Source organism: Nuphar pumila, chromosome 14, assembly GCF_984573655.1.
Source record: "Nuphar pumila chromosome 14, dmNupPumi1.hap1.1, whole genome shotgun sequence".
Lineage (NCBI taxonomy): Eukaryota > Viridiplantae > Streptophyta > Magnoliopsida > Nymphaeales > Nymphaeaceae > Nuphar > Nuphar pumila.
In genome coordinates this window covers 44759978-44786534 of record NC_143262.1, presented here as the reverse complement: position 1 = coordinate 44786534, position 26557 = coordinate 44759978, and positions in this window count along the sequence as shown.

Genomic DNA, 26557 nt, shown 5'->3' with positions numbered 1-26557 from the left:
AATACACCTAGGGTTTCGAGAAGGTTTGATATATATAGGAGAATACAAGGAAACATCACATAATCAGAGCCGCACAAACAAGGATGCACACACAGCACTCCCTAAAGGCTGACTCTAAATGCAATATTTGAAATAGCTTGTAGGACCTTAATCCTAACTCTATGGTTCAGATCATCTGATTCCAACCAAGGTATGCCGATATACTCATACCGAAGCTCGAAGTACGTGGCATAGAAATATTTATCCGGTTCTAAGGTAAGGTTTCCCAACATCCTTGAGCGCCTACCGATATACCTCGGACTATGGACCTTAGGTACATGGTAGGGGGGCGCGAACCCAAATAAGTGGTTCAGTTGTGAGGCTCTCTCCCGAACTATGGTTCAGTGAGACAGCCCAGCAACGTGAAGACCGGGACAATATAGGTAGGGATGTTTTCAAAAATATGATTAACATGCAGATAAAACTAGAAAGCTCTAATGCAAGTCCTAAAGAGATAGAATTTAAATGAAAAGAAGCATACACTTGCATACATTGTTTGCATTCAATCCCTAGAATTGAGGAGAGTTGTATTTCAGACCTAAGTCTAATGTGAACATGGAATAATCTCCTCAATATGGTACTACCAAACCATACTTAGATCCTATATGCAATGATGTCATCTTTAGGACAGAGTCTAGGCTCCTAAGGTTTGCATGGAAATGAAGCTGACATTGAAAAGAATAAAGACTTAGATAATATCAAAGCAAAGAAAAAGGCACAAATTCGACCGGACGGAGACGTGTCCCATCTCAGTCTCCAAAATTTGTGATCATCGCAAAATTTTTCCTCTCTTGTTTTTTCTCTCTCTTCCTTCTCTTTTCTTTTTCTAACCTCTATTTTCTCCTTTTTGAAGGAAAAAAAATAAAAGAGAGAAGAGAAAAGAAAAGAAAAGAAGAGAGAAGAGGAATTCTTTTGCGGGGTCTCACTTGACCTTGATTTGAAAATATTTAGAAAATTACTCGCCTTCGTTTCGAAATATTACGGGAAAATGGAGAGACGGGATTCGCTCGTCGGTACGAGGTTCGATCGTTCCTGGCACCTTTACCAGAGGTAATCGAATCAAGGATCAAATTTATGCCTTTTGCTTTGCCTAAATATTTATCTAAGAATTTATTCTAAGTCTAAATGCACAAAGAATCATGCTTGTGCAATGCAAGGATATATGCTCTTCTCAAAAAAATGATTTTGGAAATCTCTAAGTGTTCTGAGATGAACTTGATAATGGAGTGAAGAAATGATTGAATCTAACTTAGAATCATGGATTTGAAGTTCTAAGTCTTTGAAATAATCAGAGTTGGAAAAATAAATCTTTGAATTTGGAAAGAATGATTTGAAAAAGGGAAAAGGAAGGAAATTTCAAAGTCTTTAGATGCACTTTGAACTTAGAGATAAAATTTGAAATGGAATTGGATTTAAAATTTGAAATCAGAGTGAAATTTGAATCCAAAGTCTGAATCCTAAATAGAGTTGAAATTCAAGATGAAATTTAATTCTGGATTTAGAATCCTAAATGGGAATTGATTCCAAAATCTAAGATCCAATAATGAAGTTGAATTTTGAGTTTTAAATAGAATTGGATCCAAGATTTGGAATCCAAGATGGAATTTGGATCTAAAATCTAAGATCTAAGATCCAAGATGGAATTAAATTATGGATCCTAAATGGAATTTGGATCTGAAGTCTGAGATCCAAAGTGGAATTGGATTTTGGATCCTAAAAAAATGGAATTGGATCTGAAGTTTGATATCCAAAGTGGAATAGGATTCTGGATCCTAAAAAACTGGAATTGGATCTGAAGCCTGAGATCCAAAGTGGTATTGGATTCTGGATCCTAAATGGATTGTGGATCTGAAGTCTGAGATCCAAGATAGGATTGGGTTCTAACTTTAGATTTGGACTTTGAAAGTCCAAATGGGACTTTTGAAGATGAATCTGGGTTTTGAAAAACCCAAATTAAATTTAAAACTTAGAAAAAGACTTGAATTTTTGAGATTCAGAATCAATCTCGAAACTTGGATTTTGAAGATAAGAAAATAAACTTGAAATCAGAAGATGAATCAGAGGTTTCAAAGTTAATTTGAACTTTGAAAATGGAATTTTGAGATATTAAATTGAATTTGAATTTGAATTTGGATCTTGACAATGAATTTGGAATTTCAAAGTTGATTTGAGGATTGAATTTTGAGTGTATAAATGAATTTCAAAGTTAAATTGGATTTTGAATTTGAAACTTGAATTTGGAATTCAGAAAATGAATCAAGAATTTCAAAGTTAAATTGAACTTTGAATTTGATTTCAAAGTCAAAATTTGGATTTTCGAGATGAGATAGAATTGATGAATTGAAATAAAAATGGAAGAAAAAATATTCACAATCACTTAATTTTTTAAAAGGGGAATTTTGAAAACATGATGCAATTCTATCCTAAATGATGAATGAATTTAAATAACTTTGAAATTGGAATTTAAAAATCATATTTCATTCTTCAAATGAATGTAAATAAGATTAATGATATAATACACTCCTAACTATGGTCATTGAATGTATTATATAATAATCATATCTAAATTCAAATGGAGAATCAAACATATTTTGGTGCTTTTATAGAGTTTAGAATGAAATTAACTCTCAGTATACCTTGACTATGGCCATTGATATACGTATTGAATTAATTTTAAACTAAACTCTGATAAAAGAGGAAAATATTTAAAGAAAACATGATGAATTTTGAAAAAGGATCTAGTGTGGATCCAGTGTTATTTTGTAAAAGATAAAAATACTAAGTTTTATTTACATCCTGACTATGGCCATTGATGTAAATCATCGACTTAGGATTAGTTACCTCTTACGAAATGGAGCACATGCCATTCGTGGTCCCATTTGTGAAATTTTTGAAAAATAAAGCATAAAAATAAGCAATTCACGATATTTATAATGCTCATTCATTCTATCTAAAACAAAAAATGTAAATTCTCATTAAGATCTAACTATTACAATAAAATTGAATTTACAACTCTAAATAATGACCTTTTTCCACATATTCCCTTGCAAAATAGTTGGTTAGTATGAAGAATTGAAGAAATTTATATATATCATGTGGATGTCAAAAGATGTTAAGAGAGAAATGCTCATATGTCAAGGCACACCTGATTAAAAGATGAGAAACAACATACATACCCATATACATACCTATATGTATATGTATATACACATATAAATATATATATATATATATACATACCTATATGTATATGTATATACACATATGAATATATATATATATATATATATATATATATATATATATATATATATATATATATATATATATATATATATCACACATACATTCGATATAGGTGGATGAGAGTGATGTTGATGAAGTGGGCAAGTAAATAAAATATGTTGAATATGGAGGAAACAATTTAATGTACAGGTAATGATTTCATACTGCTTAAAAAAAAAAAATTCAAATGTGACAGATCGAACCTTGATGCTCGATATCTCAGCTAATGTTACAAAATGATTCTGATGGGTGTGAACAAATTTTTGATAATGCACAAAGGACTAAACCCTCCAGCTGCATCCACTAAGTGAAAACTTAAGCTAATCATGGGTTGTTGAGGCAAGTGGGATGGCCAACAGCAGAGACTCTGATGTAATCTATTGAAATTTTCCACTATGTATAATATTTTATGTGAGCTATACACCCATGGAAGTTTGTTGTTACAGACGTGCAGCAGTGAATGTATGCACAACAACATGCACATACTAAAAGTGAAGTGCAGTGGATGTTGTGGAATGTGGTTTGGCAGTAGACATAGTGATACTTGATCATGCATATAAATAAGGGTTAATTAACATTTAAATATGCATGATTTTATAAAATAATGTTTCAAAAACCCAATTTTATGTTAGTTTTCGAGTAAATGTGTTAAAATGATTTAAAAATAGAAAATGCAGGAAAAATAGTTTTATTTTACATTTTTATGCCTATTTTAGTTTTTGTAGTTTGGTTTTAGTTTTTATTAAAAAAAAATAGAGAAAAATAGTTTTATATTCATTTTAAGTGTATTTTTTTTAGAAAAGAAGAAAAAAAATTAGTAGAATAGTTTTATTTTCTTTATAAATAAAAAAAAGTATTGTTTATAACTTTTTGAAAAAAATTCTAATAAACCGGTTTACACGGTTTTTGAATTTTAAAAACTAAAAAAATTAATAAGCAAACCGGCTGGAACCGGTTTGCATTGTTTTAAAACTGAAAATCTGTTTGAAACCGGTTCCAGCCAGTTTGGGGCTTTTAAAAACCAACAACTGAACAAAAATCTGGCGCCTCCTCCCATTCACGCCTGAACTCTCCTCCTTTCCCCTCTTTCCCTCTATTCCCTTTCTTCTCTCCTTCCTCCACCATCGCCGGTGGTTACTCCCCTTCCCTACTTTCCCTTTCTCCCTCTTTCTCTGTCAAATCCGACAACCGGTGGTGGTGAAGCTTCAGTCCGGCGACGACAATGGTGGTGGAGGTCGCCACTTCTTCCCCTAATCCTTCTGGCTACGGTAAGTTCCGATCTTTATACTTCTTCTTCTTCTTCTTCCAATCTACATCTTCAACTTTTCTTCTTCCTCCTCTTCTTCTTCAGTTCTTCTTCTTCAACCGAATTTTCTTCTTCTTCCTCTTCTTCGGATTATTCTTCTTCTTCCTCAGTTTCTTCTACTTCTTCTTCGGATTCTTTTCTTGATTGCTGCTATTTCAGTAAAACGAAAATGAAAAAAAAATCGTGATTGTTGTGATTTGTTATCTTTGAAACACGAAAAAAAAAGGAAAAAATGTTAGCATTAGGATTATGATTTAATGTGTTCATTACCGATTATATTTTTTTAGTGTAGTTTCCTGTTTTTAGTTGTCTGCAAATTCGGTTGAGTTTCCTATTTTTTTACTGTTTTGTTCTTTCATTTTCTGTATTTGTCTATAACATTTTATTAGTTAATGTCCTGTTTTTTTTAGTTTTCCTGTTTTTTTTTTTTTCAGCAAATATCTTGTTTGTTTTCATTTCAAAAATTAATTCACGATCTGTTAGTTAAACGTTTCTTTTGCATTCATTGATTTCCCTCTTTTGCAGTCGTTGATATCGTTTTTACTGTTTTCATAATGTTTTTATGTTTGTTTTCTTCTGAATTTCTGTTTGTCTCTACATTAAAGTCTTGTGTTCATTCAATTTCTGTAGATAAATTGTTAGATGCTTGTTTGTTCATGTACTGAAATTAATTTCCTGTTTTTCTTTAGTTTTGTAATTGCCTATGTGTCAAGTGATTTCCTGTTGTGTATTCATACGATCATCATTAATTTTCTTGTTGTTTATGTCATTTTCGATTCCTGTTTTGATTCATTATCAGATTTTCTGTTTTTCTTTTAAATCCATTTCCTGTTGTGTCTAATTTAATTAGTGAGTGTTCTCTTTTTATCTTTCATTCTCCTGTTTTTCATTCTTTAAGTTCAGTTTTAATTCATTTCGAGTCCTGTTTTTAGTTATTGCATTTTCCAGGTTTTGCATTCGGTTTGTTTTTCTGTTTCACGTTTTGTTTTACTTCAAGTCAGTTTTCTTGTTTACTTCATTTTCCGGTCTTTTATTTCATTTCCTGTCATTCAATTAATTTCCAGTTCATTTTCTTGTTTTTGTTAAGTAAGTATTAGGTGTTAGTTAAATAAACAATTAGTTAATTGATGTGTAATTAGTTAGTTAGTAGTATATTTAATTAGAATCAGTTTTCGATTGTAAGTAGTCATTTAGGTTTCTTTTCTGATGTCTTTCATATTTCTAGCATTTAATTAGGTTTTTTTTTAGTATAGTGTTTACTTTTCTCTCTGGTACTGCTCGTGTCCATTTGAATTGTGCAGGATAGCACGGGACTGGAGCGGAAGTGATTACGTGACACAAAGTACGAAGAATAGTCTTTTTACTTTTTAGTTTAGAATTAGGAATTTGATTGGGTTTGTAAATATTGCACTTTACGCCCTCTGCGAAGGGTATTCATTTGTTGTAATAGTTAGTTGTTTTTACCTTTTCTGAACATTTTACATTTCAATAATTCGGCAATAAAGGTTAGTTTAGATTTGTGTGCTTGAATACGAAATATTCCCGTTCCCTGAGTTCGACCCGGTCTCATCCACTAGTGAGAACCGGTTTTTATTATTTGATGTCTAGTTTTCACATGTTTTTCATATAAAAATCTTTTCAAAATTACAACGATTTAAAAAAAGACATCAAATTTTTGGCGCCATTGCCGGGGAACGGCGTAATATTAGTATTCACTTTATTGCCTAGTGTTTGTGTTGCATTTAGGTTTAGAACCACGTATGTGCATATCTTAGAGACAAGCTTACTTTTCTGCACAGCCCACCTATTAGGATCCCCTTAGAGGTGACTGCGTACGATTGGTACCGTACACATAGACTTCATATTTCTTTGCATAATCTCTGTTATGTGTAACTGCGTGGTGTTTGTTTAGTTTTTGTTGTTTTTAGTCTACTCACTTTGTGGTTTGCGTGGTTTGGCCGCTTAGTGCGTTAGTTAGGTAGAAAACCCAAAGTTAGGACGTGTGCTACACCGGTCTACTCTAAGGTGTACGCAATGGCTGACGATCATCAATTGATCCGTCCTTTGAGGGAGTACTTCATGCCAAATACGTATACTCCCACCTCCTGCATCACGAGACTTGATGTAGGAGCGAGCCATTTTGAGATTAAGGCCAATGTGATTCAAATGTTACCCTCGTTTTATGGCCTTAGCAATGAAGACCCATATCGTCATCTCGACGAATTTCTTGAGATTTGCTCGACTGTGCGAATCAATAACTTTGGAGATGATGCTATGCGATTGACTTTGTTTCCGTTCTCTCTCAAAGATAAAGCCAAGCACTGGCTAAAATCTCTTGAGACGGTTCGTATTACTACTTGGGAAGGAATGCAAAAAGAATTTTTAAAAAAATATTTCCCAATTGGTAAGACGAACCAGTTTCGTAAAGCTATAACCAGTTTTTCGTAAATTGAGGGAGAACAGTTTCACGAGTCTTGGGAGAGATTGAAAGATCTTCTCCGCAAGTGTCCCCATCACCAGGTGCCTCGTTGGCAGTTGGTACAGTATTTTTATGACGGGCTTACTGAGAAGCATCATCAAATGGTTGATTCGTCTTGTGGGGGCACTTTTATGCTCAAGAGTGAGGACGAGGCGTGGTCTCTATTCGAGACCTTGAGTGAAAACACGATGCATCATACCTTGTCTTCACGGCTCGATAGGACTACATCTCTGTCTAGTGGTCCTAGGAAAATAGGGATTTTCGAAGTTGGGTCCGAGTTAGAATTGCGTACCAAGGTTGACCAGTTGACTAGGAAGTTAGATCAATTCCTAGCCAATTCCTCGAGAAATCCAGTAGAAAGAGTGTGCGAGCTATGTGCTAGCCCTGCACACTGTGTTGCGGATTGTCCGGCAGCGCCATTATATCCTGAATTCGTTCAGGAGCAGATGAATGCTGCCCAAGGTTTCGTTAGACCCATGCTTGATTCAGTTACACCATCATATACCCCAGGTTGGCGAAATCAATCCATTCCCCTATCCCATCAGGCCTCCCAGACACAGTATAGACCCAGTAACCCTTTACAAGGTTACTCGTATCCCATTTTTCCACAAGTTCATCCCCCAACCCAACCTGCTTATACTCAACCCCATAAGCCTTCATTTAGTCAATCCTTACAAGATAGGATATTACAACTTTTGAGCTCCCATACGCAGTCAATAGCCAAGCTAGAGACTCAAATGGGACAATTGGTTAAGACTTTTGCTAGGCAAAGCTAGGGGAACCTTCATAGTCAGTCTGTTGTCTCAAAGGGAGAGAATTCCATGTCATTTGACTTGCAACCCACCGATTCACATCATGAGCAAGTCGAATATGTTATATCCCTTCAGTATGGGAAGGCATGTCACTCCACTCAGGAATCGACTCATGAACCTCATATCATTTCTGCTGACGAGTCGATCTCCATGATACCTCAACAAAAGGAGCCTTACTCACAGCATACATTTTCATCATATAAAGCCCCATTTTCTCAGCCTTTAGGATCACCAATTTTTACTAAGCAAGAGGTGCAAGGTGCAGAAAGTACTTGACCAAGTCAAGCCTGATCATATTCACCACTTGTCTGAAGTTGCATTCATTAATAGTCGGTCGGTCCTGGACTCTCATTTCTTGACCAGTCTTTCAGATGAAACTAATCTCTTTTCTTCACGTCGAGAGAGTTATGATCCTACAGTTAGAGGAAGACGGGATGGAAACACACTGCATAGTGTCACAGATGACACTCTTTTCTTCATAGAGCCCGGTTGAGTCTGACTTCATGTCCATTGATCTCATGGATGATGAAGGATTTTCCTAGGGATCCGTCTGGCTGGGGACGTGAAACTTAGCGCTTTATGGGAGGCAACCCATATCTTGTATATTATTAGATTTGCTTAGAATTTATAGATTTTATTTTGTTTTTACTTTTTCATTTTATTCATGAGTTTTTCATGTTCTTTTTGTTTCATTCATGGTTTTCATGTTTTGTCATGTATATATTGCATTTCTTATATCATAGAACGTGTATTTTTAATTCATGTCAGGTCATTCTACTCTTTTCTCTCATTTATTTCTCTCATGTGCATTCACGTAGTTTCATATAAGCATGGGGGATTGCCACTGGGACAGTGTCATTCAAGCATGGGGGAGGGTGTAGTTTGCACACCTGGATATTTCTGTTTACGTTCTTGCACATGTTTACACATCTTTCATGAAAAGTATATTTTTAAAGAAAGAGTTTGAACTTATATGAATGTTATTTCAAATCTAATGTTTTTAGAGGATTTTTAAGCCCCACGAATTTTTTTTCTGACATGAATCTAAAAATTATGGTTGTTTATGTGGATTTCAAAGAAATGATGATAGATACATGTTAGAATTTATTTTGAATCATAAATATGAATATGCACAATTCTATTTTTGAAAAAAAACTAAGCAAATGAACAAAAGCGTAAAAATGAGCTCAAAAGAAAAAAATATAGCATGAGTTAGGTTGTTTGGATAATTCCACAATTCTTAGTAGATGGAACTTAGATGTAAGTTGAAACTTTTAATTCCATTTCGAAAAGGAGAGTGGAAAACTTTGTGATCCTAAGTAACTGAGAACAGATACAAGTTGAAAGATTTGACTCTCATGTTATAAAGGTGAATGAAGGAAGTCACTTTTATGTCTTAGTTGATATCTTTTTGTATGTATTGAAAAAGTATAGAAGATATTGACATTGCACAAGGCATAAAAGCAGACCACACGCAAGCTATAAGAGAAGAATAAGTGCACAAAAAGAAAAAGCGTGAAAAAAATGAAAAAATAGAGAAAAGAGCTGAAAAAGAGAGAAAAGTTCAGTGCTTAGAAGTGTGATTGCGAAAACCTGTGCAGAAAACATATGAGTGAGGATAAGTAAATAATAATATGTTTTTATTGGATTTTCTAAGAATAAAACATAAATAATTGTGATATTTAGAAAAGTGAAAGAAATTCTTTTTCTGTGATGGTATATAAAAGATTCTAATTATATTGTGATTTTGAAATAACAGGAAATATTTGTGAAAATAAAGTCTTTGATTACCTACTGCTTATGAGGATGTGTAATATTTTGCATACATGACAGAGATGTTTGTGGGTAGCATCACAGCAAACCCTCACGAGACCTTACTCGTCCACTGGGGTAACCCAAGGGTTGAAAGGGCTTGTTGCATGAGCTAAATGCAACCGTGATTCCTACAAAAGTGAGTTAGGTGATAGTTTGATTTCTTGCATTTTTCTAGTTTGCTCGAGGACTAGCAAAACATAAGCATGGGGGTATTTGATCATGCATATAAATCAGGGTTAATTAACATTTAAATATGCATGATTTTATAAAATAATGTTTCAAAAACCCAATTTTATGTTAGTTTTCGAGTAAATGTGTTAAAATGATTTAAAAATAGAAAATGCAGGAAAAATAGTTTTATTTTACATTTTTATGCCTATTTTAGTTTTTGTAGTTTGGTTTTAGTTTTTATTAAAAAAAAATAGAGAAAAATAGTTTTATATTCATTTTAAGTGTTTATTTTTTTTAGAAAAGAAGAAAAAAAATTAGTAGAATAGTTTTATTTTCTTTATAAATAAAAAAAAGTTTTGTTTGTAACTTTTTGAAAAAAATTCTAATAAACTGGTTTACACAGTTTTTGAATTTTAAAAACTAAAAAAATTAATAAGCAAACCGGTTGGAACCGGTTTGCATTGTTTTAAAACTGAAAATCTGTTTGAGACCGGTTCCAGCCAGTTTGGGGCTTTTAAAACCCAACAACTGAACAAAAATCTGGCGCCTCCTCCCATTCACGCCTGAACTCTCCTCCTTTCCCCTCTTTCCCTCTATTCCCTTTCTTCTCTCCTTCCTCCACCATCGCCGGTGGTTACTCCCCTTCCCTACCTTCCCTTTCTCCCTCTTTCTCTGTCAAATCCGACAACCGGTGGTGGTGAAGCTTCAGTCCGGCGACGACAGTGGTGGTGGAGGTCGCCACTTCTTCCCCTAATCCTTCTGGCTACGGTAAGTTCCGATCCTTATACTTCTTCTTCTTCTTCTTCCAATCTACATCTTCAACTTTTCTCCTTCCTCCTCTTCTTCTTCGGTTCTTCTTCTTCAACCGAATTTTCTTCTTCTTCCTCTTCTTCGGATTATTCTTCTTCTTCCTCAGTTTCTTCTACTTCTTCTTCGGATTCTTTTCTTGATTGCTGCTATTTCAGTAAAACGAAAATGAAAAAAAAATCGTGATTGTTGTGATTTGTTATCTTTGAAACACGAAAAAAAAAGGAAAAAATGTTAGCATTAGGATTATGATTTAATGTGTTCATTACCGATTATATTTTTTTAGTGTAGTTTCCTGTTTTTAGTTGTCTGCAAATTCGGTTGAGTTTCCTATTTTTTTACTGTTTTGTTCTTTCATTTTCTGTATTTGTCTATAACATTTTATTAGTTAATGTCCTGTTTTTTTTAGTTTTCCTGTTTTTTTTTTTTTTCAGCAAATATCTTGTTTGTTTTCATTTCAAAAATTAATTCACGATCTGTTAGTTAAACGTTTCTTTTGCATTCATTGATTTCCCTCTTTTGCAGTCTTTGATATCGTTTTTACTGTTTTCATAATGTTTTTATGTTTGTTTTCTTCTGAATTTCTGTTTGTCTCTACATTAAAGTCTTGTGTTCATTCAATTTCTGTAGATAAATTGTTAGATGCTTGTTTGTTCATGTACTGAAATTAATTTCCTGTTTTTCTTTAGTTTTGTAATTGCCTATGTGTCAAGTGATTTCCTGTTGTGTATTCATACGATCATCATTAATTTTCTTGTTGTTTATGTCATTTTCGATTCCTGTTTTGATTCATTATCAGATTTTCTGTTTTTCTTTTAAATCCATTTCCTGTTGTGTCTAATTCAATTAGTGAGTGTTCTCTTTTTATCTTTCATTCTCCTGTTTTTCATTCCTTAAGTTCAGTTTTAATTCATTTCGAGTCCTGTTTTTAGTTATTGCATTTTTCAGGTTTTGCATTCAGTTTGTTTTTCTGTTTCAAGTTTTGTTTTACTTCAAGTCAGTTTTCTTGTTTACTTCATTTTCCGGTCTTTTATTTCATTTCATGTCATTCAATTAATTTCCAGTTCATTTTCTTGTTTTTGTTAAGTATTAGGTGTTAGTTAAATAAACAATTAGTTAATTGATGTGTAATTAGTTAGTAGTAGATTTAATTAGAATCAGTTTTCGATTGTAAGTTGTCATTTAGGTTTCTTTTCTGATGTCTTTCATATTTCTAGCATTTAATTAGTTTTTTTTTTAGTATAGTGTTTACTTTTCTCTCTAGTACTGCTCGTGTTCATTTGAATTGTGCAGGATAGCACGGGACTGGAGCGGAAGTGATTACGTGACACAAAGTACGAAGAATAAAGTCTTTTTACTTTTTAGTTTAGAATTAGGAATTTGATTGGGTTTGTAAATATTGCACTTTACGCCCTCTGCGAAGGGTATTCATTTGTTGTAATAGTTAGTTGTTTTTACCTTTTCTGAACATTTTACATTTCAATAATTCGGCAATAAAGGTTAGTTTAGATTTGTGTGCTTGAATACGAAATATTCCCGTTCCCTGAGTTCGACCCGGTCTCATCCACTAGTGAGAACCGGTTTTTATTATTTGATGTCTGGTTTTCACATGTTTTTCATATAAAAATCTTTTCAAAATTACAACGATTTAAAAAAAGACATCAATACTGTGACAACATGCTGAAGATGCAGGTGGAGTAGCTGATTGCAGATGACAGGGAAGGTGACTGTGTCCTAAAAAGATGTTCGGGTAAGTGCAACAGACTGCCGATAGTTAAGGGTATTGATATTACTGTGTAAGGGCTGTAAAAATGGCCTGAAGTAATAGGCACGTGCCCTGTGCGGGTGTTTGGAATAACACAGGAATCCCATTAACACAATGGTCGAGAAAGTGGACATCATTGATGTGTCCAACCACTAATTATTGTGATGATAGCAGTATTGTAAAGAAAGAGGGAACTGTATATGACAGTAAAAGATGCTGTAAATGATAATTGGGATGCCACAATGAATCTACGTAATAAATAAATAACTGATGGAAGCCATATTGACTATTTGGGCGCAATTATCGGATGTTATGATGGGCCACGGTGAGCCTTTTGCAGCATCTAACCAGGAAAGATATAAGCAACAACAAAAGGAGAAAAAAAAAGTTTGCAAGGTGTAAGCTGCAAAAGAACACATGCAGGGAATATACGAATCTCAATGCTGGGACTTAAGGAAGCAAATGTACAGGTGAGGATGAATCTTACGAAATGCGTGAACTAAACTATAAAGGTGAAAAAGACATTTTGATATTGTGCAATGAAACAAAAGAAAAGAAAAGAAAAGAAGTAGAATACATATCAGAAGGTTAAACAAAAATCAGTGATGCAAAAATATATATATATACATATATATATACTAATGTATAGATGATAAAAATGATACGGATGCAACAGATGAGTTCATATATGGCAAATCCCAATTTTCGGCAAACCCAGGAATGTATATTCTACTACTACCTTCAGGAATTAAACAACTATTAGCACACAACAACTTCAGTACAGTTCAAGACATAACAACACGAAATATCCTCTGTCAGAGGATATAAAATAACAATAGGGGGGAAGAGGCTTCAGTCAAACCATGTTATTCATGAGCCTGCTTGGCCTTTGCATACTCAAATCGTCGATCCAGCCCAGCTGATATGGACGCCTTCAATTTATAATCAGAATTCAGGTTCTTGGCACCAGCCATATTTCCCTTGGGATCTAGTAGCTGAGGACCAGCGAGATGAGTAATATAATCATGAAATGATGCTCAATGCAACAAGGCATATTACAGGATATTTTCTTGATGGGTCTTTGTGATCATCGCAAAAATTTTCCTCTCTTGTGGTTTCTTTTTCTTCCTTATCTTTTCCTTTTCTAACCTCTATTTTCCTCCTTTTTGAAGGGAGAAAAATAAAAGACAGAAAAAGAAGAGAGAAGAGAAAAGAAGAGAAAAGAAGAGAGAGGAACTCTTTTGCGGGGTCTCAATTGACCTTGATTTCAAAATATTTAGAAAATTACTCATCTCCGTTTTGAAATATATTGCGGGAAAACTGGGAGAGATGGGATTTGCTCGTCGGTACGAGGTTCGACCGTTCCTGGCGCCTTTACCAGAGGTAATCGAACCAAGGATCAAATTTATACCTTTTGCTTTGCCTAAATATTATCTAAGAATTTATGCTAAATCTAGATTCACAAAGAATCATCTTGTGCAATGCAAAGATGTATGCTCTTTTAAAAGATGTTTTGAAAATTTCCAAGTATTCTGAGATGGACTTGATAATAGAGTGAAGAATTGATTTCCGAATGGTAAAATCTTAACTTAGAACTTGAGATAGATCAGAGAAGTTCTAAGTCTTTGAAATAAATCAGAGTTTGGAGGAATAAATCTTGATTTTGAGAAAGAATGATTTGAAGCTTGAAATGAAAGGAAATGAAGTTTCAAAGTCGGAAAATAGACTTCGAATTTGGATTTTAAACTTTGGATTTAGGAAAGGAAATGAATATTTGAAATAGAATTTGAATTTCAATTTTGAAATCAGAATGGACTTGAGAAATCCAAATGGTAAAAGATAGAAATGGATTTAGGAAGTTCAGATGAGGTCTGAAATTGGAATTGGATTTAAAATCTAGAATTTGGAATTGGATTTGAAATCCGGGATTTAAGATGGAGTTTGAATCCAAAGTCTGAATCCTAAATGAAATTTGGATCTGAAGTCTGAGATCCAAGGTGGAACTGGATCCGAAATTTGAAATGAAATTTGGATCTGAAATCTGAGATCCGAGATGGAATTGGATCCAAAATTTGGAATGAAACTTGGATCTAAAATCTGAGATCCAAGATAGAACTGGATTCTATTTTTTAGAATGGAATTTGGATCTGAAGCCTGAGATCCAAAGTGGAGTTAAATTCTAGATCCTAAAGTGAATTTTGGACCTGAAGCCTGAGATCCAAAGTGGAGTTGAATTCTAGATCCTAAAGTGAAATTGGCTCTGAGATCCAAAAAGTGGAGATGGTACTTGGAAATCTGGATCCAAGTTGGGATTTTAAGATCTAACTTTGGATTTGGATTCTGATAAAAGTCCAAATGGGACTTTTTGAAGATGGATCTGGGTTTTAAAAACCTAGATTGATTTTAGAATTTAAGAAGGGTCAGATTTTGAGATTCAGAATCAATATCAAACTTTGATTTTGAAGATAAGAGAAATAAACTTGATTTTGAATTAGAAGATGAATCAGAAACTCCAAAGTTAAATTGAGCTTTGAAATTGAATTTTGAATGGAGTTCGAAATTTTGAAGTTTGAATACAAAATGATTTTGGAATTTCAAAGTCAAATCGGACTTTGAAATTTGAGATAGAATTGGAATTTGAAATAGAAATTTGAAGAGGTTCAAAAATCACTTGGGTTTTTGAAAAATTTTTTTTGAAAATATGATGCAATTCTATCCTAAATGATGAAATGAATTTAAAGAATTTGACAATTGATTTTGAAAAGCATATTTTATTCTTTAAATGAATTAAAATAAGATTGAAAATATAATACATCCTTGACTATGGTCATTGAATGTATTATATAATAATCTATATTTAAATTCAGGTGAAGAATAAAACATATTTTTGTGCTTTTATAGAGTTTAAAATGAAATTAACTCTCAATATACCCTGACTATGGCCATTGGTATATATTTTGAGCCAATTTTGAGTTAAACTCTAATAAAAGAAGAAAATATTTGAAAATATGATGATTTTTGAAGAGGATCCAGTGTGGATCTAGTGTTATTTTATAAGAGATAAAAATCCTAAGTTTTGTTTACATCTTGACTATGGCCATTGATGTAAATCATCAACTTAGGATTTAATTACCTCTTACGAAATGGTGCATGTGTCATTCGTGTTCCCATTTGTGAGTTTTTGGAAAATAAAGATGAAAAGCATGAAAACAAGCAATTTATGATATTTAAAATACGCATTCATTCTATCTAGTACAGAAAATGTAACTTTTCATTAAGACCTAACTATTACAACTCATAAAATTAGATTTATAATTCCAAGTAATGACCTTTTCTACATATCCCCTGCAAAACACTTTGTTAGTATAAAAATGGAAGAACATTGCACATATCATACGGAGGTTAATGGCAAAAATGCTCATGTGCCAAGATATTTAGAATGTGAGAAGACAAGAGATGGTGTGTATGTATATACTTACATATATATATATACAGGCATGCCAATATACATATATATACATGTGTGTGCATATATTTACATATACACCTATGTATATATATCTATATATGTAGCATATAGATAACATAGGTGGGTGAGTTCATACTAAGTCTGGCCATGATAATGTTACAGGGGAGTGATAGCCATGATAATGTTACAGGGGAGTGATAGAGGCAAGAGGTGCTAGGAGTTTACTAAAAGTGGAATCAGAAGCTCTTTTATTTCCAAATGCAGGGGACCCTTTGCTGGTTTATGAATCTTCCTCTTATAATCTTGAAATAAGTTTTCTGTGTAACCTCTTTTAAATTTTACCCAAACTTGATATTTCAACAATCTGAGAGTTTCCACTTGACATCGAGCCAGCTTATCATCTGAAGAAATTCTAGCAATAGGCTCCATCATATATATATATATTTGGGAATTTGAGCCAGATGCAGTGAGAACCAGTGGGCTGTTGGGAAAAGCAATTCTACTAACGACAACTGTGTTACTGATTTTAAAAGGTAGAACAATTGCCTAAGCAGATGATTCTTAATAGGGCATGATTCTGGACCAGGCTTTTAACCTTTTGCTTTTTCTTTCTCAGTGAATTGATGAGAGGAGAGCAACATATCCTATAATAACCAACTTAGGAATCTCAACTTTCTTTCTTTTATAGAGACATCATCTATTGACCTTAGTTTGCCATAAAATGATATCCAACTCAGATTTTTCTTTTACCATCTGGAAACCATACTGTATTATCCACCTGTAACTTAATGTGAGCAAACCTCTATAAACTTTGAACTTATTTATTTTTTTCTTTTCAGATGCTGAGAACATTTTAACTTCAGAAATTTTTGCCAGAAGGGCCAACTTAACACTATAACACAGAAAATTGGTAGGATGACACAATTCTAATTAATTAGAACTTGGGGTCTATCTAATTCACAGGATGATCAAGAAACAACAAAGAGAGAAAAAAAATTAAGATTCTGAGAAATTGGAAGAGGTTTGGAGACAGATTCTAAGCAACTAGAACCTAGAAATTATTAGACAGATCCTGACTTGAGAGTCTCGGATTGCCAGATTGCACTGATAAAGGCCTTCACTTGGTCCACCAGAGAAGGAAATCCTTCCTGTGATTGCTTTTCTTCTCCAACTGCAGAACACCAACTTTCAGGTATGAGTATTACGTTACCTAAAAATGAATGATATTAATAACGAAAATATTAGTCACAAAATGAAACAACATGTAACATTAAATCCAGAACATAAACCGACACTCTAATTCTGCAGAAAACACCAGAGAAATTCTATGAAGAAGGATTTTGTAGAAAAGAGGCTTTATATTTCTTTTCGTTGTTTAAAAAAAAAATCAGATTTGTTGCAACCATCTTGGGTTGCTTTGCTGGGCATGATCAACCCCACCTCCGTTGGTCGAACTGGTGCAAAGGGCAATGGACCCATCTTAATTAAGCATACCTGTAGGTGAAATCAGCACATAACAGGTATAAAAGAAAAATTAGCACCTGATACAATAACAATGGAAAAGATTGCTTGAAGTAGGTAATTTTAAACCAAACGTGCAACAACAATGACATCCATTCATCAACCTAGAAGATGGAAATCTGACCTCAGTCCAATTCCACTTAGCGTGAACTTTGTTGGCAACAACTCAGGTTATGCTGTTGTGGGATTTCAGTGATACATCATGGCATGGGAGTTAGGAATATACGCAGTAGCAGAAGAATCAATGTTGCGATGAAGTGTATCTCAAAAGGTAAATTAACCTCCGATTTGCACAACAATTTGATTTTTAGGGATGGTGATTTTATCCCTTTTGACAGATTTCGAAACATCTACAGATATTTTTTCAAGGTTAATCTCTTGCTAAACCTGATTTTACCAAGTCCTTCAGTCACATGTCAAAATGCACCATTCTTTGATATTTCCAAGATTTTCATCGGTAATGGCTTCCATGCCTCCAATACCCCCAACAGGCTTCGACAGATTGCGGGATTCTCAATAAATCTCAGTTTGAATCCGAGTTAATTCATGACTAAATTGCCATAGCAAATAGACAAGCTATGGACATCCTTCCCCAATTGTAGGCACTATCCTGGAGTTACTTTAAGCTAATACGAAATGTTATCTAACTGAGAAAACACACAGATACAACATGCTGAGCGAGGATATCACGAAACAATACAACCCTGCTACGCAATAAACACAACCGAAACATAAGAAGAAAAAAAAACGCAAGAGCATGAAATTTATATGATACCCTGATGCATGATGAGGAGATCGAAATGCATAGATGATGCTGGGGCAAAAGATGAACAAAAAAAAATGGACCACTGAGGGAATGTGGCACACAAGAAAGGGGGTTATCCTAATGAGGTACCCCTATCTGGCTTACGTTCACAGTGAAACATATAAGACAGTAAAGCTACCAACTAAGTACGAACAAAGATCAATGAATAAAGGAGGCTAACACCATTCATTAGATGATAAAATGTATTATAAATAAGAGAAAATAACGAAATAATACAGGATTTAGCAGGAGATGGTATGCATACACTAGCAATTGAAAGATAAAGTTGCAGAAAGTGAAAAAATGAAATCAAATAGCATGTAAAAACGAAAGTAAAGACAACATAATTTGGAAAACATAGATTGTAAGAGAGGACTTATGAGGAAATTAGATCAAGCAAAAATTAAACCACATGAATGGGTAAGAGATGCGTTAGTGGATGACGCATATGATGTTAACAGTGATATACCGATGAATAGGGTATGATGAACAAAATATGGAAAAATGGGCAGTCGTATGTGAAGAAAAAGGGTCAAAATAATGTAAAACCAAAAATGAAGGCAGGTAATCAAAATCGAAGTGAAGGAAGGGGATGAGAGATCTATACTATCAATAGAAACTCCATATCAAATAGATAAAAGAATGCTGAATCGATTAATGTTAAAAAAAAAAACATAAAGAAATTTTAAAAGGAAAGAGCGAAACGAATGTTGGAGTCAGATTACCCCATTGATATAGCACATGTATGGATCGATCTTGCTATCAGCAGATCAACCTTATACGAGTGCTTTAATGGATCACCAAAATAGAAGAAAGCAGAAAAGAAATAAAAATAAAAAGAAAAGAACAGAGAAGAAGAAGGATGCTCACCGCAGTCCTATGCTAGGTGATCAAACCTTCTTTCAACAGCCAGCAAGAAGATCAAAAGATGGAAAGAATGAGGAAGAAGAATCGAAGGGTGGCGGGGTGGAATGTGATCCGGAAGAAGAAAAGAGGGGTAATGGTGGGGTGATAACGGATGGTCTGGAGAGGGGATCCGTGGTTGTTTATGTAGGGAGGAGAAGAAGTGTCGAGAAAGAAGGATTTGGTTGGCGATGAAGGGCTTAGTGAGGAGCAGCCGATCAGAGGGCTGATGGAGCGCTGAGGGAGAGGAGGTCGCACATAGCCATGGAGGGTTCGGGCGAGAGAGAGCGAGAGAAGAGGCGATGTCCCCTTCCTTCTCAAGGGTCTTCAAAGAAACCCTAAAAACAGGTTCAAAGGGGGCCCTTTTTATTTTCATTTTTTTATAAAGAGGGGGCTCCCTTCAAGGGTTTTTCTAAAAAAAATGTTTTTCAAAAAGGAGTTTTTAGAAAAGGATATTTTAAAAAAAAAGGGTTTTCAATACTATTTTTTTTCTATATTTTATTTTTTGTTCTTTTCACAATTTTCTATATTTTTTGTATATTTTGAAGACAAAATCTCTAAAAACTAAGGAATTTAAACTAATTTTATAAAATTTCAAAATATTTACAAAAGAAGGGGTTTTCTAAAAAGTCAGGGTTATTTTGGGGAAATTTCTTCAGAAAATGGGTTTTATTCCCAAGTTTTGAGAAAATATTCGAGTTCTAAACCTCGAATCGAGAAATATAACACGATGGATCGAAACGGATACCGGATGAACTGTCTAAGCCTTTTTTAAAAGGTTATTTTGGTAATTTTGAGAATTTGATTTAAAAATTGGACAACGAAGCTCATATTTGGATCTTTTATCTGAATCCGGATCCGAAATCGAGTCAGGTATATAAAATGGATTTAATTTTAGTAAAACCTGAGAAATAAAATAGAATTTAGATTTAAAAAGTGACTCAATTGCTCAGAAAATGAAATCAGAGGCAAAAAGGGAAATTTTAAAAGATTTTGAAAAATTTGGGGTGTTCACAGATGCCCCTCTTTGCTACTAAGCCGGTTGAAAGCCGAGCTTAGTGGCAAAGAAAACACTCCAAATTTTGAAAAAAATACCCCAGTTTAGCAAATCTGAACTGGGTGTGGAAGAATTATTTTGAAAAGACATGATTTTCAGGCTTAAAACCTTATCTTGAATGGCCTTGGGAAGATGAAATCCTCAAAAATGATATGATTGAGTAGAAAATGAGGAAATCGCGATGGAACTTTGAGCGAAGATCCCGAAATGATGAGAGTTAAAACTTTTGATCAAGTCTCATGGGTGAGGCGAGATAAGCTTTTTGGAATGACGCAGGTTTAGCCCTTAACCTAGATGGGACGAAGATATATGAAAATAACCTGGGTGGGGAAAGGAATATATGATGACCTTGATGGGACATTTTTGAGAAAATGCCTCATAAGATGAAGCTCAAGTAGGATCCTATCCTAGGTGGATATACAAAGCATGAATTCCTCGATGAGAAGAACCATGATGGGACTAAAAGAAAACACCTCGTCGAAACGAGAAACCTCGTCGGAACGAGATTCAGATTTAGCCCAAACCTGAAAAGAAAGATACCTCGAGGGGCGAGGTTCAGGCTTAACCCTTAACCTAAAGGGGATGACCAGATGGAATCCTTGAACGAAGAAACCATGATGGGACAACAAATGCATCGCAAAAGCGAGATTCAGGTTTAACCATTGACCTGAGTGGGGGGAAATCACACGAAGTCCTCAAATGAAGAAACCGTGGTGGGACTAGAAAGGATATCCAGTCGAAATGAGACTCAGGTTTAACCCTAACCTGAATGGAAAGACACCTCGCAGAGCGAGGTTCAGGCTTAACCCTTAACCTGAAAGGGGCGACCATACGGAATCCTCGGATGAAGAAACCATGATGGGACCTTCGGAGTTTGGACGAACAAATCCGAAAGGGGTTCTGTGAAAGAAGGAAGATATGGAGTTCCCTAAAGCTTGGAAAAAGGGATGATCTTGGGCGTCTCATTGCTGAGACTAAATCAGCTTTTGAAGATTGAGGATCTCTCGCAGAGGGTACAGGTTTGACCCTTAACTTGAGTGGGTAAGACCATACGGATTTCTCGAAACCGTGATGGGACAAGAGAGATACTTCAACTGAATGGGGTAACTTTTCTGGAAGATATGAACAACGCTAGGTTGCACCAAAATGGATATTGAATATTTATTTCATTCTTTACAACATCTAAAGAATTTTGCCAATAAGATAAATTTATAGTTAACTTCAATGCTTGAAAATGTGCACGTGTGTGCAAAAGACATTCCCTCTTTTACCTAGAGTATTTCCTCCAACGAGGTTAACTCCTTTGGTCTTAAGAGTTAAATTCAAAATTTTAGCGCTGATGATTTTCTTCAAGGAAGCTATCCATTTCCTTGATATGAGAAGAGAAGAAATATTCTTAATTTCATAAAAGAAAGTAGTGAAAAGATATTGAAGAAAAAATTTCGCATGAGAAAAGATGACTTTTGACAATTTTGGCAGTTTGATATCTGGGTGTTTTCCCATAATGATCCTTTTGCACTCTTTTTGAGTCATTGAACTTTCTCGGGTTTTTTTTACATCATCCTTCATTTGGATGTGTCCTGACTTTTCTCTCTTTTTCAGGGAAGGGTACGTCACAAACTCCTTCATCTTGGAGATGTTCTGATCCTCCTTTTATCTCAGGGATTCTATTGATGATATTGGCTCAAAAGGTCTTTAGGTGATAGCAGAAATCAAATATCTTTTAGGGTTTGTCGGTAGATTCTTCACATTCGCCTTCATCTCGACGGTGATCTGAACTTTTCGTGGAAGGATCCTTCACAAACTCCTTCATCTCGGAGATGATCCAAATCTTCTTTAGCCCCGGGGGTCTGTTCACATATTCGTCTTCATCTTGACGACAATTAAGAGATCCCTTTTGCAGATATTTGATTGCAACTTTAAATGAAATGAGAAGACATGGATTGAGTGGATTCTTTTTATCGCTCAGGATATTTCCACTGCCTGGTTGCCAGAAAATCGTCTTTAAACATGCATCGTAGCCATGATCAGTATCAATTCGCTTCTGGCTTTTCAACATCATTGAATATTTCTTTCGCTAATCATACTAAAGATATTTCTTACATCCTTTGGGTTGATCACCAGGGAAAAGATTTGAATTTTATCCCTTTTTCGCAAAAAGTTTCACCCTTTTTAGAAAGAATACTAAAGGTAATCCGAATTGATTCTTTTGTGCAGTAAGATTTATTAGAATCAACAAGTATTTTTAGCAAATTGGCAAGGTTTTCGAGCATCCTTTGTGAAATAATTACTTAATATAGATTTTGATGCGTCCTTTAGCTGAAACTTTTAGGAAGGAATATTTAGATTTTTGTTTTGACCGACCAGCTCGAAAGCAGGATTTTTTGGAAGTACCAGCTCGAAAGCAGGATTTTGATGGAAGTACCAGCTCGAAAGCAGGATTTTAAATGGAAGTACCAGCTCAAAAGCAAGATTTTTGGAAGTACCAGCTCGAAAGCAGGATTTTGTTGACTGACCAGCTCGAACGCAGGATTTGTTTGCCCGACCAGCTCGAAAGCAGGATTTGTTTGCCCGACCAGCTCGAAAGCAGGATTTGTTTGCCCGACCAGCTCGAAAGTAGGATTTGATTGATCGACCAGCTCGAAAGCAGGATTTGTTTGCCCGACCAGCTCGAAAGCAGGATTTGTTTGCCCGACCAGCTCAAAAGCAGGATTTGATTGACCGACCAGCTCGAAAGCAGGATTTGTTTGCCTGACCAGCTCGAAAGCAGGATTTTGTTGACCGACCAGCTCAAAAGCAGGATTTTATTGACCGACCAGCTCGAAAGCAGGATTTTGATTGACCGACCAGCTCGAAAGCAGGATTTTTGGAACTACCAACTCGAAAGCAGGATTTTGATTGACCAACCAACTCGAAAGCAGGATTTTGATTGACCGACCAGCTCGAAAGCAGGATTTGTTTGCCCGACCAGCTCAAAAGCATAATTTGTTTGCCTGACCAGCTTGAAAGCAGGATTTGATTGACCGACCAGCTTGAAAGCAGGATTTGTTTGACCGACCAGCTCGAAAGCAAGATTTGTTTGACCGACCAACTCGAAAGCATGATTTGATTGACCGACCAACTCGAAAGTAGGATTTGTTTGACCAACCTGCTCGAAAGTAGGATTTGATTGACCGACCAGCTTGAAAGCAGGACTTGTTTGACCAACCAGCTCGAAAGCAGGATTTTTGGAAGTCCAGCTTGAAAGTAGGATTTTGTTGACCGACCAGCTCGAAAGCAGGATTTTGTTGTTCGACTAGCTCGAAAGCAGGATTTTATTGCCCGACCAGCTCGAAAGTAGGATTTGATTGTTCGACCAGCTCGAAAGCATGATTTTTGGAAGTACCAGCTCGACAACAGGATTTTGTTGACCGACCAGCTCGAAAGCAGGATTTTGTTGTTCGACCAGCTCGAAAGCAAGATTTTATTGCCCGACCAGCTCGAAAGCAAGATTTAATTGTAATACCCAAAATTTTTTAATGATTTATAAATTCTGAAGAAAATTTAAGTTTTAATTTTTATTTATTCTGAATGTGAATTATAGTGTTAAAACCCTTATTTTTATGGTTAGTATTGTTCAAAGTAAAGATCTGAATATATATTTAAAATCCTGATAAAATTTTGTTGAGGCTTGTTCAAAAATTAGAATTTAGGGATATTCTAGTCATTAATCAAATTGTCAAAGGGTAGCTTAGTAATTTGCCAATTCAGTGGCATTTTTCGGTAAAATACCCAACTATATAAGGTCAAAATAGTAATCTTTCTTTTAGGATATTTTCAGGGAATTAATAAAATTGTCAGGGACGAAAATGGTAATTTACCATTCTCAATGGCAGGCTATGTAAATTATTGAACTACAGAAGGACACTCAAGTAATTCTAAATTCCCTTATGGCATTTCTGAAAGATGGAATTGAGCCAAGGTTAACTTGGGTATTAAAAAGTAGCAAATTGAATAAAATATATTAATTTATAATATTTTAATCTCAGACCATGGTTTTAGAAAAACCACTGGCCCAAAACCATGGACAGGCCATGGTTTTCCAAAACCATGGGAGGACAAGTGTCACTCCTCAGTGAGGAGGTGACACTAAGCCCCTCTCTCTCTTTGACACTTGTCAGAAGAATGACAAGTGTCACTAAAAAAATTAATTTTTTAATTACTTTGGTGACAAATGTCACCAAAGTGGGCCCCACAAGGGGGGGGCGACCTCCCTTCTCTCTCCTATAAATACCCCTCACCCCCTCTCTCTCTACCCAAGTTCAAAACCCTCCCTTCTCTCTCTAAGCTCTCTCTCTCCTACTTTCTCTCTCTACCTTTGATTTTCTCTCTCTAACTTTTAAACCAAAACCTCCGTAGAATCTCAGATTTTTTCTGAGAAACCTCTTCTAGCCCTTTTCCTCTTTCTTTTAGCGAAGTCCGTTCTTCTGCAAGAAGCTCCGTCAGATCAGAAACAGCCTCAGAAGCACTACCTGCAGGAGTTCTGCTCAACTTAGCAGAAAAGTCAGATTTGGATAGCGGAAGCGCTGCTCAAATCAACTAAACAAGGTTAGTATTCAAGAACCATCTTCTGAATTCAAATTCTCCTTCTAAACCCCAATTCTACTTTGTGTGGATTTAAATTTTGACAATTTTGTCAAAATTTAATCCAACCCACCCTCTACGCAAGGGAAGTTCTGTTCAAATTTTTCTAAGTATTCCGAACTACTTTAGCAGTAGTTCTGGCAAAATTTTCTAAAAGACTTTTAAAAAAATTGAGTTTTTATAGCAGGAGTTCTGTCAAAATGATTTAAAGATTTTTGAAAAAAGTAGAATTAGTATAGCAATAATTCTGACCAAATTTTTAAATAATTTCTAAAGATTAATTATTTTAATCAGAATTTTGGCAAAATCTTTTTAGATAGTTTAGAAATTTTAGTAGAAGATATATCAAAATTTTTATAATTATTTCAGAAAAAAATTGATTTTTATAAAAGAAATTTTGTTAAAATTTTTCAAAAATCCTTTTAAATATTTAAATCAAAATTTTTGAAAAACCTTTATAAAAATATTTGTGACGTAAAGTCATGTTCGAATTCTTACAACTCGAATTCAAGTTCAAACCCTTTTTTGAACATTTGAGTTATTACAGAGGAAACTCTGTGAAAATTCTTATAAAAGTTTTAAAGTCAATTACAAATAAATTTTTAGATTTTTAATAATAATTTCTTCAAAAGATACTTCTTTAAAATATAGGGCAAATACTACTCGAAATTCGATATAAAAATATTAACTAATATAATGAATTCTATCAGATTAAATCAAAGCACGAGCGCTTTATCCTGTTCTCCTTAAGTTCTATCAAAATCCAAGTAAGTTATTCTATCAAAATCTTATAATTTTATATTAGACATGCTTTTGATTCATGTTTTTAATTCGTGCATGATTATCTAAATTTGATTCTTGATCAAATGCATATTTTAATATCCGCATGAATAAATATTTGTTTTGAATGACAAAATTTTCAATTTTATGATTTGAATAAAATTTTGATGGATACTATGATCAAAACTTTGATTTTGATAAAAGAATTTGTATAGCATGTTGATTTTCGAAAGATTTTATTATTGCAGGAGTCATGTCTATACAAACTTAATTCTCGCCTTCATAGGCGAATGGTCGTTGTGATAGAGCAAAATTCTGGATGGGCTGGATACATATGAACCGTGTTTATTTGAAAGGAATGATTTGGCTATTGAGCCTAGTTTTTGAAAAGATGAAAAGTCCTATAAAAGAATCCTTCAAGCCCATCTAGGTTTAGCCTACCCTGGAAGGGGTAGTGGTACAACTAGGAGTGACATTGTGAAGATGATGATTGTTGGGAGCGATAGATTCCCTGGACCTCCTGTCACTCGGGTTGAGGAGGTCGAGACAATGGGTCTCAAGGCTGCCGCATGCCAGTGGATGCATCCAACTCTCCTTGTTTGCTCGCCATTGCTGAGAATCTTCCCGGTCGTTGACCGCTCGCATGGGAGCCCGTTTCACTCAGGTATCCGGGTAATCCACAATAGAATAATATACCCCCGGAATACTTAGTTTGAGATCGGAGTACTCTCTACCGTACTAGGAGGGCGTTAATATTGAAACAATGACCTTTTTCTTCCACAGATTTTGATCTGAAATTATGCATTGCTGATTTAACACATAATCATGTTTTAAATTGTTTTTAATTGCCTTATTTTTAATTGCATAATTATTCTTGAATGAATGCATTTTGATTTGTAAATTATTGAAATCATGCTTAA